The 14338-nt window shown below is 32.9% G+C and overlaps 1 protein-coding gene across 1 annotated transcript in view; it reads right to left on the bottom strand.

Annotated features, from left to right (window-relative positions):
- The window catches only part of DMD (dystrophin), a 2219276-nt gene that overhangs the window by 1178333 nt on the left and 1026605 nt on the right, over positions 1-14338 (bottom strand). The window lies entirely within an intron of this gene.

The raw sequence follows: 14338 nt of genomic DNA, 5'->3' as shown, positions 1-14338 counted from the left end.
GTTTTTTTTATGTCATTTTTTATTCCCATTCCTATCACATTGCCCTGTGTATAAGTGTTTAGTAAACCTTTGTTGTATTATTGAAACAATAAACTTCATTGAGAGGGAAATGACTAAAACTAGAAAGGATTTCCCTTTCAATTTGAAAACACTTATGGAAGGAAATAAAAATTACTTTGTAGTGCTTTTCTTCCCCATGAAGATGACTTTGTTTTGAATCTTCCCCAAACTTGATAGTATTGTATTACATTAAATTGTTTGGGTACTCATTCATTTAATTTTAATTTAAAAGGATTTAGGAAGCAAAATCAACTTATAAAATAAAGTCTGTTTTGGGTCTATGGCAATACTGAAAGTGTTTTCATTAAGATCCTCAGGCATCAAGGGACTATGAAGACAAATTATATCTAATTCATATGCTAGGTTTAGATGTAGCCAATTAACCAACTAATTGGTTATACTATATTCTGAGTTGGGCAGTGAGTCTCCCTTTACCCTTTATTTTTTATTGTATCCACTAACATTTTTAATTAGGATACGGAAGAGACTCGTTTAGCACAATGAGCTTATGATTCAGAAGATGAAAATGTCAAGAAGCATCTAACTGGTCATTCACATTTAGGCCTGAGGAAACATAGGAGATTATTTTGGTGCCACCTTAACCTTGAAGGATGGCTTAGGAAAGGTTTCAAATTCTGATTTGGTCAGTTTTATCAGATTTCATTGGGATCTGATTGAACAAAGAATCAAACATCTAACTGATCTGTATTTTTAGCATTCTATGGTGATTTGGTTCATGAGAAGCAATTGCATTTTGTGGCTTCCTACATATATATATTTTTATCAGATTTAATGGGAGTATGACACTGAGTGTTAAAAAAAGTTACAAAAATGAATTCTGAAAAAGTTATGGTGATGTGTAATAGCAATACTTTGAAGAGATTTTGGAGCATTTATAAATATTTTTTAACTTGTTCTCATATCCTAAACATGTGGCAAGGGAAAAACTTTGTGATTGACTAAATAATTTATTTTCTTCAGTCTCCTTTTTTTGTTTGTTTGGATTCTTTTCATGTGGATTCTTTCTGACTTATACTGTCTGGTGATAATACTATAAGAAAAGAGACCTCAGGCTCTTGTCCCACTGAGGCTAATGTTGTCTGGGAATATAGGCCTCCCGTTGTACTCTGAATGATTTAGAGTTAATTTTTTCAAGTGAACAATACTTAAGAGTTTGACCTTGACCTTATGAGTTTTGAAAGGTCATTAGAGCATATCAGATGGGAGTCTAGAGGTCTAGGAGTCTAGGACTTGAGTTCATGGCAGATTCTGTGCCTAGCTCAGCCCCAATACCCAAAGGATTAAATAGTAATTTTCAGGGACACATCACAGCCATAGCTGAAACAAAGACTCATCTGTAATCAAGGAATAGGGTACCAGTGCTATGTAGAAACTGATCCAAGCCTGAGGTCAATCTACACAGAGACATAGCAAGTGTAGGGAAGAATGTATCCTCAAAGTATATAGGAAAATATTTGTGCTCTTGTTCCTGCTTTAGCTTTGAAGCAAATATTCTTTTATGAAAGGTAATTGATGTTAAACGACACAATGAAATAGAGGTTCTATTCACTGGTGGATATTGGGACAATATAGTAGGAATAAGGGTTCAAACTAAAAATAGCAGAGTCATCTCAACTCTTCAGGATGGTCCCTAGAATCCTAAGAGAACATGTGGCTAGACTGGCTCTGGGACAGTAAGCCCAGAGTATACAAGTTACACAGATTTCTAAACATTTAGATATTTTAAACATATGAGTTGAAGACAATGACAATGAAACCTCAGAAATTCACCAAAAGTCTCCATTAATTTGAAGATTTTGGATGTCAATAGTTACAAACTATTATACCAAAAAAAACTAAAACCAAATCAAACCAAACCAAAACAAGAAACAATCAACCAATCAACCAACACCTCCCCCCCCTCCCCAATTTGTCAGGTTACTTAAAACCAACTCTAGATGAAGGGTTTATTCTTCTTTATCATCTTCCAAGGATGGTATGCCACAAGGTAGACTATTGTGCTGTGTTCTTCACAAAATTTGGCAATTAGATAGAGTTCAACTATACTGAACCCTCCTTCTAAGAAAGATACCATTCTTTATCAGTGTGTGTGTGTGTGTGTATATATACAATATAGTCCACTGGACAAGCAGTCAATTTTCCCAGCTGGGAACAGGAGATAATAGTACTTAACTCCATAAAAAGGTATACTATCAAAGTGGCAAACATAAGTTTTGTAAAAAGTTTCTAACTTGTTCAATTAGAAAAATAGACATGTTATTATAAGCTCAGCAAACACCAAACTGATGTTAATAATTAACATTATCATCAACATTGTAATATCAGAAAATATAATAATGAAATAACCAATGAAATATTTAGCACACTAATCTGATGTGGATAAGATTATTTAATAGAGATATGGATAGAGATGATTTACTAAACATGGAATTTAATTTCATGTAATTGTTGCCTCTATCAAAGTCAAATTTCTTCTCAATCATTCATTACTTTCATTTTTATATTTACTATATGCTTAGAAAGGAAAGAGTCACTGTGGTAAATATCAAGGAAATAAAAGATAAGATCAGATCCTGTTTTCATGGAGCTTACATTCCAATCAGAGAATAATCCATGAACAAAGATAAACATAATGAATGCAGAAATATATTAGAATTGCAAAACATGCTTTTTTGACTTTTGAGGAGGAAACAGGAAGAACAATGCGGGGGCGGGGGGGTGGGGGGGGGGGGAGATGAAAAGCTTCATGCAGGAGGTGACAATTGAATTGGGTTTGAAAAGATGAGTGAAATTTCAACAGACCAAGAAGAGCATGAAGAACTTTCTAATACATTAATGAACCTGAATTAAAATACAGATGATAATGTAGTTTTGGGAGAGGAGGAAGAGTAACAAAAGATTATCCTAGAAAAGCAGAGTGATACTAGGTTATGTTGGGTCCTTTATGTCAGTCAAGGAAATTTGTGCTTTATTTAAAAAACAAAAGAACCGACTAAAGGAATCCTATAACCAGATTCCTGCATAAGGAAGATTCTGGGAGCAGTATAATTGATGGATTTGAAGGGAAGAAGAGTGGATGGAAGATCTTTTAGGACATTATTGCAATAGTTCTATTGGGTGGCCTTTGGGAACAGACATAAGGGTACAGATGTGAGAGATGATATTTTATGTTTAACAGAACAGTCAGAAAGTAAAATGAAAAAAAAAGCATCTGATTGTTAGGGCTTGTTTTATTCATTCCCTTTGTTCTTTTTTTTTTTTTTTTAATTATTTTGATTTTTTTTTTTTAATAAACAAAATAATGGGACTATGGCACTGATTCTCTTTATCTTTTTCAGGCTGGAAATGGAGCAGCTAGATCTCTTTCCATTATTGATTAGCAAGAAAGCTATGACCAGTTTTGTTTATGCCTTGGGCTGGTTTACCCCTTCTTAGGAAACTTGGCGTCCTCCTGAATCCAGGGACTCACCATACTGATGCTTGACTTTGAAAGACACCTGATTGGCTTAGGCCACCATAACTAAAAACTCTAAAATTTAAGCATTCCAGCAGCCATACTTTCTTAGTAGCAGGGATTATAGGAAAACATCTCCATATCTGGCCATTTCCTTTGATGCTTTAAATTCTTATCATTGAGGTTATTTATTTTATGAAACCTAGAGCTCATCATTTGTTTCTGAAATATAATTCTCAACATTTTCTTATATTGATCTTAATAAAGCTTCAGTAAATCACCAGTGTTGACTTTTGCACTAAATGTGACATAAAAATTTCATCTAGGAAATGTAGGACTGAAGAAGAAAATAGACCACATTCCATAAAAGAACATTCTAAGTCTCCCTACTTCTATGTCCCCCACTCTACCCTTATGGTTACTTGCCTTTCAGCACAAATAAATAGATCCTCTGGGCCAAAAGATTTGAAAGAGCAACTTAAGAAAATGTTTTGTTTAGAAAATCAAAAAATATAGTTGAAACTAATAAAGTTGTGGATTACTATGTTTTTGTCATCCATTCTACATCAGAAAAAGCTAGAATTGTCTATGTAAAGATAATTTACATATTAAGAAATAAATATTAGAATCCTGAAGATTGATGTCAGTTTGCCTTATTCCAAATTTTAAGTTTTACATAGCCATATCAATAGTTTTCTGATTTTAAAATGCTTATGAACATTTATAATTGTATCTCTTTACTGAAATTAGGAAAAGCATATTGTTTACCCCTGGAATGATAAAACATTCTGGGACATTCTAGCATATTTATTACAGGGATATCAAGTACTCCTAGAAAGTATAATTGATATACTTTTCTTTCCTGATGATTTTCCTGGGAATGTTTATTTGTACTGGGATGATGGTTAATTCATTGGTTGTAGGAATCAGTTTATTGGGAATATATACTGGGTTAAGTCCAAGATAAAAGAACTATTAAAAAAAAAAAAAGATTCTTTAAATGAAGATGTTCTAATATGTTATAATGAGATTTTATTTCCAGCTTGGAACTTCCATAATGAACATTATGGCAGTTTCTACCTTGATGCTTGCATTCAGTTTAGATTCATTCCAATGTTGTTCCACAGAATTCTTTGATTCATTGATCAATGGTGAGTTTAGTTGACTGCTTGTCTGAAATCAGGTATCTAAAAGACTCACTGTTACTTCATCCACCAATCCCCAAATTTTGTTGCTAAATCAACCACAAATTTATTAGTAGTGGCAATATGGGTAATAACCTGCCTTAAAATCCAAGTGAAATTTAATAGATTCAAGTTGTGTTATCAACCATAAGAGGTTGATAAAAGAAGTTCTACTTTTCATTGGTAGCAGGTCAACAGGAAAAAGGACAAAATTGGTTTCCTCTTGTCTTTAAAATTTCTAATGTATATATTTATTGTCAGTTTTCTTGGTTAACTTATGACTTCAGACATGGAGTAATGATAGGGTAATGATAAGAGACTTCAATGATCCAAACCTCTTACTTTGCTGAAGTAGCTGCATTCAGCACAAGAGAATTCAGATGTTGTTTGAGAGAGTTGTAGATAATTTTGTGCTGAATGCAGCTAGTTTGACTCTACCTCCAAGTGAGCCTGAGGAAAAACAAATAAAAATTATGAAGAGAGAAAAAAAAAAAAAAAGGCTTAATAAGGAGAAGAGGTTGATGAAACAAGTCATTGCTTAAAGACAAAAGGGATTCTGAATCTTACTTGGCAGAAAAGCTAGAACAAGAGAGGAGTCATGAAGAACAGACTCTGAGAAGGAAACAGGGTAAAAATAAATCACCTGAATAGTCAGTCAACAAACAAATAAATATTAATTATCTACAATGTGCCATCAGGCAATGTGTTAAAATTGGGGATGTACTGAAAGGCAAAAAGTCCCCACCCTCAAAGAGGTCACAGTCTATAAGAATGTAAAGATTTATGCCTCAAATTACAAATGTACAAAAGATTAGGTATTATAACGTGTTATTTTTTTATATTTAGAATTCAGATTAAAATATTTCATGATAATTCTTTCCTCATAATACAGCAACATTCATGCTTTTTTTCATGTCAACCTAACCCCAAGCACTAAATATATCTATTTTTGTAATTAAAATACTTAATTTATTCCATACCTATATTAAAAGTTTCACAAGCAAAATTTAAGTAGTTTATCAGACAAGCTTTATATAAAAAAAAATTAAAAGTATGTACTTTGTGCACAATACTTAATATCAGTAGTTATTTTATTACATTTACTTCATTGCATCACATTTATTGTTATCTGACTTCTGTATTCCCTGAAGTTTTGAAGTACATGCTTTATATATAATAAGGCACCTAAATTTTTAATCTATTATTTTTAGGTATTGATGAAGCTTGTTAATGTCAGAGACACAATATATTCTTGAATTTTTCACAATGTAATAATATATCCATCTAATAATGATTATTTGTTCCCTCCACAGAAAACATTTAATAGAAGGTGATCTAAAATTTGCTGATTTTGCATGGTAATACTTGTAAATTGAATCTCTAGTAAGTCACCATGCTTCCCCCCTTCCCCGCCCCCTCACTGTTAATTGAAATGTCAAAGAGAGAAAAGGAAGCCAGGAACAACTAAAGACAAGTAGGCACATTAAAAATAACATTAAGGGAAATCAATATAATTTAAAGTTTTTAGCACTCATCATACCATAGATTTTAAAGGATGGGGGGCACATTTTCATCTGGCAGGAGCCATAAATGTAGAATCAACATAGTAAAAGAAATAAATGTGGAACAAACATATGTATAATAAATCTATTGATTTTTAAATTTTACAGATATTAAAGCTCTCATTCACTATGCAAGGGGTACTGAAAATTGCATTGCTACTCCATTTACTTATAATTCATTTTCTGCTGCTTTAAATCAAAGTCAGATTAGTTTTAAGGAATATTTTGGTATATATGTTAACTCTTTCAGGTCACTGAGATGCCATTATATTCACTACAAAAGATTTGAATAAATTATATCCTAATGGTTATGATATTATTGTCATTTTATATTTCATTTTGCAAGCTTAGCACTTAATGATTATTTCTCTCCCTAAACTTGACCATAGTTAGAGTACATTGCTCTGAGGTATGGGGAGGGTTTTAGTTTGGATTATGTGTTTTTAAATGTTAAATTTCAATCATAGGCATAGTAAACAAGAAAGAGATTAACAGTCTTTCTCAATGAGCCTTCCCTCTTGCCTGTCTAAATAATACAAGATATTTAAGGATAGAGGGAAAAAAAGGCCAGGAAGAAGCTGCTCCCCAACAAAGTGAGAGTCAATGAGCATTTATTAAGTACTTCCTATATATCAGACATTTTATTAATTGTTGGTGATACAAAGAAAGGCATAAGATAGTTCCTACCTTACAATCTAATAAAATATGTATTAAAAGGAGAAACACCAGGAAAAAAGCCCAATGAAGGTCTACATCTGGGATGGGAAATTATCTGAGAAGATATTAGTCAACATAATTGATTTTATCTAATAGAATAAGTTCCTGAAAATCAGAAAATCTGGGAAAATAGCTGGGGAATAGAGGGGACTTTCCAAAACCTTCCTTAAATGGTGGAAGATCAGGATGTCTCTCCAATGTCTGATTCCTACCTTTTCTAATTGGAAAGAGGAACTTGAGGAACAGGGGATATTGTCAATTTATTTTCTGCCTGTCCAGATATAGAGGAAAAAGCTGACAAGAAGGAGTCATTCCTCAGTATCCAACCAAAGCTATGGAACCTTCCCTACACAATGCTCATAGAAACCTCATAGATTTCCAGGTCCACTGATTGCCTCTTATGTACCACTTGGATGAACAAGGACCTGACAGCTACAATCTTTATGGAAAAAAAGGAAGACCGTCAGTTATTATAATCTATTTAGCCACAATCTAACAACCACTTGGCTTTATCATTTGTCCTCCCTCTGAGTCTTTCTATCCCACAGGAATGGCTATTTGCCCTACCACTCTATGCCTAGGAATCCTATTCTCTCTCCTTTCTATTCTCTCTGCTGATAGACTATGTTAGTACATCTCCACTTACTCTACAGCAGAATCCTCCCATAAATGTTGTCACCCCCAATTAGACTGTTCACTTCCTTAAAGAGGGAACTATCATTTATTTCTCTTTGGATCAACAGAATTTAGTATGTAGCACATAGAAATGCTGAGTGTTTTTCATTCACTTATTATCTTATACAACAATGTTCCACATGTTCTTTAAACATAACAAAATCGTAAAACATAAAGCACTTATTTTAGAATCAGACAGATCTGAGACATAATTCTTGCTCTCCTACATACCATATGAGTCTCAGTTTCTTCAACAGAACTCAAGTGATGATTCTGATGCTTGCCCTACCAATCTCACAGGGTTTTTTGAAGAATGAAGTGAAGATAATATATACAAGGAGTACTTGGTGATGGTTAGGTACTCTTTAAATGTGTGCTATTGGGGCAGCTAAGTGGCTAATGGATAGACCACCAGACCTGAAGTCAGAAGGACTTGAATTCAAATCTGATCTCAGACACTTAATACCTTATCACCTCAGAATTCATTCAGGAAGGATTGTAATGGCATCTGTTTATACATTCAACATTTGGATTCAGTCAGGTATGAGGTAACATTTTATAAATTCTGAGGTGATAAATAACTAGGATATAATTATTGATCTCAATTTAGAGTTTTTGGACTTATGTCCTTGTATTAATCCAGGTGTGAATACATAAAGGATTGTCAGGTGTGAATTGCTTCCTAGAACAAGTCAAGATTCTATGAATGCTAACAAGTTCAGTCTTTGGTCTAGGCCCTCAGGAGAGCTTTTAGAGTTAATATAGTTATCTGTTTTATTAAGGAGTTACAGTCTGATGGTAAAATAATAGCACACTTTTTTTTGTTTTTGTTTTTTTTTCATTTTTAGCTGAGGCAATTGGGGTTAAGTGATTTCCCCAGGGTCACACAGCTAGGAAGTATTAAGTATCTGAGGTGATATTTTCCCAAAATACACCAACCAACATATATGCTTTGGCTATTCTATTACTTCTGCTTCCGGCCTATACTGAACCTCTGAATGCCAAACCTGATATGCATATATAGACTCCAGAAACATACCTATTTCTTCTTCTTTTTAAAATAATGATAGCTTTTTTATTTTTAAAAATACATGAAAAGATAGTTTTCAACATTCACCCTTGCAAAACTTGTGCTCCAAATTTTTCTACCTCCCGTCTGTCTAGATAGCAAGTAGTCCGATATAGGTTAAATACATGCAATTTTTCTAAATATATTTCCACATTTATCATGCTACATGAGAAAAATCATATCAAAAGGGAAAAAAACAAAAAAGAAACAAAAAGCAAGCAAACAAACAACAAAAAAAGGAGAAAATATTATGCTATGATCCACATTCCGTCTCCATAGTTCTCTCTCTGGATGCGAATGGCTCTATCACAAGTCTATTAGAATTGCCTTGAATCACCTCATTGCTGAAAAGAGACAAGTCTATCACAGTTGATCATCACATAGTTTTGTTTTTACTGTGTACAATATCTTCTTGATTCTCGTCATTTCATTTAGCATCAATTCATGTAAGTCTTTCCAGACTTTTCTAAAATCAATCTGCTCATCATTTCTTATAGAAGTATAATATTTCATTGAATCCATATACCATAACTTATCCAGGTCTTCTCCTACTGATGGGCATCCACTCACTTTCCAGTTTCTTCTCTGTATAAAAAGGATTGCTACAAACATTTTTGAACATTTGGGTCCTTTTCTTCTATGAGCTTTTTTGGATACAGACACAGGAAAGACATTGCTGTATCAAAAGGTAAGCACAGTTGGATAGCCCTTTGGTATAATTCCAAATTGTTTTCCAGAATGCATTCCTCTCTTCTAACTTTGATCTTGCCTATAACTTCAGGACTTAAAAATTATGGAGCAGCTAGTTGGAATAATGAAAAGATAGAGCACTGAGCCTGTAGTCAGATAGATTTGAGTTCAAATCTGACTTCAAACTAGCTTAATGACTTCAGGCAAATGTCAGTCTCTGTTTTCCTTAGCTTCCTAAACTGTAAAATAGGGATAAAAATAGCATCTAATATTCAGAGTTGTTATACAGCCCAAATGAAATAATATTTGTAAAGTGATGAGCATAATACTCAGCACATGATGGGCTCTATATAAATGCTATTATTTTTATTCACTTTATGATCAATCAACATGTATTTATTGTTTACCAAGGAGCCTAGGCACTGGGAAATTTTAAAAAACAAACAAAATCCTACTCTTAATGAGCTTACAATTTAATGAGGAAGACAAAAATTCTTATTTTCTTTTACTGGAAGCTCTGGTGCTGATTTTATCTCTGCCTTTACAGGGTCTGGCACAAAGTAGTCCCTTATCTTAAGGAAGTTACATTTTACCAGAAGCACTATGCCATGCAGAAATAAATAAGTTAATATATAGCAGAAAGTGATGGAGGCAAAAGAGCCATTGAAACAAAGTACTCAATTAAGGAAAACTCCATGAAAATTTTTGTACTTGAAAAATCCTTTAAAAAGTGGATTTTGACTGGCAGAGAAAAATAGAGAATTCATTTTAGGCCTAGAGGCAGGAGATGGCATATCTAGTTCAGGACTGAATGAATGAATAAAAAAATCATTTATTAAGCACTAAATATGTGCCAGTTTCTTGAGATAAAAATAAAAAAGAAACAATTCATGACCTCAAGGAGTTTAAATCTAAAGAAGGAGGCAATATACATGGGGAAGTAGTGGCCTAGAAGAAAATTTTTATCTTGAAGAATCACAGGGTTAGTCAACTGATCCATAATCAACTCAATTGTTAATTGACATCTCTTTTCGAAAAGTAATAATAATAGTAAGCAATTACCGTACCCACTACAAGAGGTATAAATCAGGGAAGTTGGGGTGGGTTTGGCTGGCAGAACAGATTCAAAGATGGCCCAGGACTTTGACTAAATAACATGATATAGTCAGGATAGTTATTGTAAGCTAAGCAAGTCTGCCTCCAATCAACCTCCTATCAAGACAAATCTATTTGAGAGTGGGAATTCTACAACAATCATTTCCTCATTGACTAAGGATGTGATTCTGGAGGTCTAGCCAACAGATTCTATTCTTGCTGAGATTTAATGGGACATGAAGCATGGTTCCGTCTGTGGCAGGCTATGTAGAGTGGTTTAGAAACAGTGACAATTCCAGATCAGTCAGGATATGGAATATACAAAGAAGGAAAATATGAAATGAGCTTAAGAAGTTAGGTTTCACTTCGTTGATGGATAGTGTTATGTCTGAGGCTAAGAATTTTGCATTTTATATTATTGAGACCAACTGAACGTTTTTGAGTAGGTGAGTGATATGGTCCACCTTGTGAAGTAGGAAGGTTATTATTATTTTTTTTTAACTGTGTAGAGGAAAGCTTGGAGAGAGAAGCAAAGGTAAACAGAGAAATTAGATAAAAGACAATAGCAACAGTTCTTCAGGAAAGGGATGGAGAGGACTTGAATTTGGGTGATAGCTTTATGACTGGAGATAAGGGAATAGATTTAAGAAATGTTGAAAAAGAATTGAGAGATTTCAGCAACTGATTGCATGGGATAGATAAAAGAGATAAGGAGGTTTCAAAGACAACTCCAGTTTCCATTTCAGGTAATTAAAAGGAATGGAAAAAAAAAATAGAGAATTGTGGAGTAGTAGGAAGTTGTTTTGGGATGAGTTCAATCAGGGATAGTTGAGTTTGAGTTGTCAACAGTACGTCCACACAGATCTGTCCAGTGGGCATTTAAAGATACAAGACTGGAGTTTAGAGGAGATACTGGAGGCTTGATAAATAGATATGAAAATTATTTTCTTAGACTATCAACAAGTAAGGCTGAAAAGAGTAGTTACTCATTATCTGGATACTCAACTTGAGTAAACATGATTTGTTTTTCTTTCAATATTTTTTGCTACTCTTTGATGTCACAGATATGATTTTTGCATTGTTTTTTTAGGGTTTTACGAAGGGACAACATTAATAACATAGTTAAAATAAATCTTTTGGATATATCTATACCATTAAAAACTCTCACTGAAATAAGTTTTAAATAGGAAAGTTGTATAGCAGTGGCTTTCTCTAGCTCTGTACTTCTTACATTCATCTCCTTTAGATTTGAGATAAAAATTATCTTTTACCAAAAAGAAAAATAAAACATATTCCTTATATTATTAGTATTAAGTCACGAAAACACACTATTCTAAACAAAACTCTTTTTTCCCCCTTTAAAATATATTTCCTGTTGTCTCAGGGGATATTATGAAAGGTGCAATATTTGGCAGTTCTATCATGTTGCAAAAATATTCAGGATAGACTATTTCTGTGCTCCTTATGAAAAAAACAATGTAGGATTATGCTAATATTAACCTAAAAATTATGCAATTTCAGTGACTTGATTCAGCACAATTAGCCTCCTGTAAAAATATACAAAACTTCACGGTACCATAAATAATTCTGTATTAATGAACATACTCTTATCTTTAAAATTTAGGGCCATCCTGACAAAATAAATAATGTTAATATCCTAAAATTATGTAATTTGAATTTTTAGAAAAAATTAAATAAAGCTAACCTACTTTCTGAGGATCAGTATGGTTACACTTTAAAAAATTTACATATTGTAAGTATTGATTCATAGTTAATTTACATATCATCTGATATATGGCCCAAATGATGATGATATAATTTCAGAAACCATTAACTCCAGATCTTACAATCATTGCTTTGCTATCTGTATGACATATTTTACACAATGAATTTTTTCTTTTCACCCAGATGCAAAGTAGAATAAGTGTTATACTCAGAAACACCATTTAATAATATTAAAGCATATACACTAAAGATAATTTTTATTCAGTCAAGATTGGAAAATGTATTTCTAGCACCTCAACTACAAATGGATTGTTATTATACCTAGATAAATCAACCCTACCTAAATATAGTAAAAGAAAGCTGTGGTTAATCAGTGTTTCTTTGAACTCGCGAGGTCATATAGGGACAAACCTCTCCTTTAAGAGGTGGAGAAACTGAGGACCTTGCAAAGCAACTTGCCTAAATTTACCTACACAAATACTAGTACAAGGATTTTAATTGAAGTTCCATGAGTTCAAACTCACTTGGTTATTTTAGCATTTTTTTCATTGCAGCATATTTTCTTTTTGAATTGTTTTTGATGTGATTCTATAGTGACTAAAGTAAGAGTTTTTGATTTAGAGTATATAAGCTTTTTAAAAAAGCATTTTGATAACTGTTTCAATATAATTGGTTTCCTTTGTAATCCTGTGCATTTTTTCATTACTTTTTTTTTTCAGTGTCATAGAATTCATCAGATTATTAAAGAGGAAAGTTTAACCATCCTTCCAGATTATAGGAATAAAATTCAAATTCTGCTACAAATAATAAAAAACAAAATAAATAAAGAGATCAAACTTAAAAAGTAAAATTTCAAGAGTTATGAATTCTCTAGTCCAATATTATAACATTAAGTATAAGGAGCCAAATTCCAAATTGCATTAATGTGAACTTAAAAAGAAAAGCACTGATTTGGAGTAAAGTTCCCTGGGTTGAAATCTTGAGCCTGACACAAAATACTCATATTGACAAGTTGTTAGCCAATCTGGAACTTAGCTTCTTCATCTGTAAAATGAGGGAATTTTTCTAGATCAGTAGTATCAAGCTTAAATAGAAATAGGGATCATTAAACCAATATGTAAGAATCCTTGCCAGGCAGTTTCTTCTTGAAAACCACATATTCTTATTTTCTATATTTTATTGTATTTTTTACTTATTTTGTTAAATATTTCTGAATAATTCTGAATATTCTGAATTTTAATCATTTTAGGGCTACATATAGATGAGCCAGCCACATGTAGCTTGTGAGGAGAATGTTTGACATGGTCTTGATGATTACTGAGGTTCACTTAACATCATGATACAAATGATTCCCAGATCTATATTTTCAGCCCCATCTTCTCTTCTGAGCAAGTCCTACATCATCTAATTTCTCTTGGAGATCTAGAATTGGACAAACCATAAATATCTCACCTTAACATATCTAAAATATAATTGAGTATCTTTCCTACAGAACTCTTTCCTCTTCCAAAATTTCCTATTGCTATCAAAGTCACTATGATCCTTCTAGTCCCAAGCCTCTAGGCACAAATTTAGGGCCATCAACTCTTCATAACCTCAACTTCTTTCTCTAACTTACTGCACATAATTCAATCTATTACCAAATCTTTTTGTTTCTACTTTCACAGCATCTCTCAAATACATTTTCTTATCACAATAGACTTTTTCCTGCCTCCATCCCTTCTCTCACTGATTATCCTCTGACCTTAGAATATACTCTCTTTTAATATCTACTTATTCGTTTCCTTTAAAACACCTTAAATCCTACCTTCTGCATGAAGATTCTTCTAGCTATCAGCTTCCTCTCAGCTTTTCCAAATGTCAGGGTCTCCTCTCTGAGATTACCTTTCAGTTAGAATATGTGTGTAAAGTTGTACTAAATTTTGGTCCATATATGTCTGCACCATTAGAATATGATGCTTTTGAGGATTTTCTTTGGATCCCAGATTTTAGCACAAAAAAAGTAAATGCTTATCAACTTGCCTTGATACTTCTAGACTTATTCTATGGTCACTTGATAGCTCTAGATTTTATATAAGAAGACATG

Source organism: Antechinus flavipes, chromosome 3 (assembly GCF_016432865.1).
Source record: "Antechinus flavipes isolate AdamAnt ecotype Samford, QLD, Australia chromosome 3, AdamAnt_v2, whole genome shotgun sequence".
Lineage (NCBI taxonomy): Eukaryota > Metazoa > Chordata > Mammalia > Dasyuromorphia > Dasyuridae > Antechinus > Antechinus flavipes.
The sequence above is the reverse complement of the archived record's forward strand: the minus strand, read 5'-3'. Positions and strand labels throughout refer to the sequence as shown.